Source organism: Poecilia reticulata, linkage group LG2, assembly GCF_000633615.1.
Source record: "Poecilia reticulata strain Guanapo linkage group LG2, Guppy_female_1.0+MT, whole genome shotgun sequence".
Classification (NCBI taxonomy): domain Eukaryota; kingdom Metazoa; phylum Chordata; class Actinopteri; order Cyprinodontiformes; family Poeciliidae; genus Poecilia; species Poecilia reticulata.
In genome coordinates, this window is record NC_024332.1 from 45887028 (window position 1) to 45888102 (window position 1075).

Consider the following 1075-nt stretch of genomic DNA (forward strand, 5'->3'; position numbering starts at 1 on the left):
TTCTAGTCCTGGTTCTGGTCCTGGTCCTGGTCCTGGTCCTGGTCTTGGGTCTGGTTCTGGTCCTGGTCCTGGTCCTGGTTCTGGTCCTGGTCCTGGTCCTGGTCCTGGTTCTGATTCTGGTCCTGGTCCTGGTTCTAGTCCTAGTTCTGGTCCTGGTCCTGGTACAGGTCCTGGTACAGGTACAGGTCCTGGTTCTAGTCCTGGTCCTGGTCCTGGTCCTGGTTCTGGTTCTGGTCCTGGTCCTGGTTCTGGTCCTGGTCCTGGTCCTGGTTCTGGTCCTGGTCCTGGTCCTGGTTCTAGTCCTGGTTCTGGTCCTGGTCCTGGTCCTGGTTCTGATTCTGGTCCTGGTCCTGGTACAGGTCCTGGTACAGGTCCTGGTTCTAGTTCTGGTCCTGGTCCTGGGTCCTGGGTTCTGGTTCTGGTCCTGGTTCTGATTCTGGTCCTGGTCCTGGTACAGTTCCTGGTTCTAGTCCTAGTCCTGGTTCTGGTCCTGGTCCTGGGTTCTGGTTCTGTTCTGCTTTATTTACACTCGATTAGGTTGCAGTCAGTTGGCCTCCTGTGTAAACATCAACTCTTCCTGTAACCGGATTATCAGATTTATTCTGAGCCCCTCCAGCCTCCTGAACAAAAGCTATAATCTGACACATTTCTAATATTCCAGCCGTAAATCGGGTCAGCTCATCTAATCCATGCTGCTTCCTTTCATGGCCGCCGCTTTCTTCTCACACTGAACCACAGGCTGTGAAAACCCAGAAACCAGGAGAAACTCCATCCTGTAAGGAGTACGAACCTAAACATCATTGCCGAAAACATAACAGGAAGTAGAAACGACCACAAACTGCAAGCTCAGCAGGTTTTAGTTCTTTAAAGCAACAACAGAAATAAACAAATAAATAAATAAAATGTATAATATAACCAGAGACCTGATTCAGAAACAACCCAGACATCCAACTAAAAACACAACCAACCAACATCCAGCTAATTAAGGAAAACAACCAATCAACATAAAAACATCCATCCAGCCACAGGAAGTAGTCGGTGGTCCAGCCACAGGAAGTAGTCGGTGGTCCAACCA

General features: G+C 49.5%; 1 protein-coding gene across 1 annotated transcript in view; it reads left to right on the forward strand.

The window, feature by feature from the left end:
- Positions 1-1075, forward strand: part of hibch (3-hydroxyisobutyryl-CoA hydrolase) — a 21013-nt gene that overhangs the window by 15513 nt on the left and 4425 nt on the right. The gene's annotated exons all lie outside the window — the stretch shown is intronic.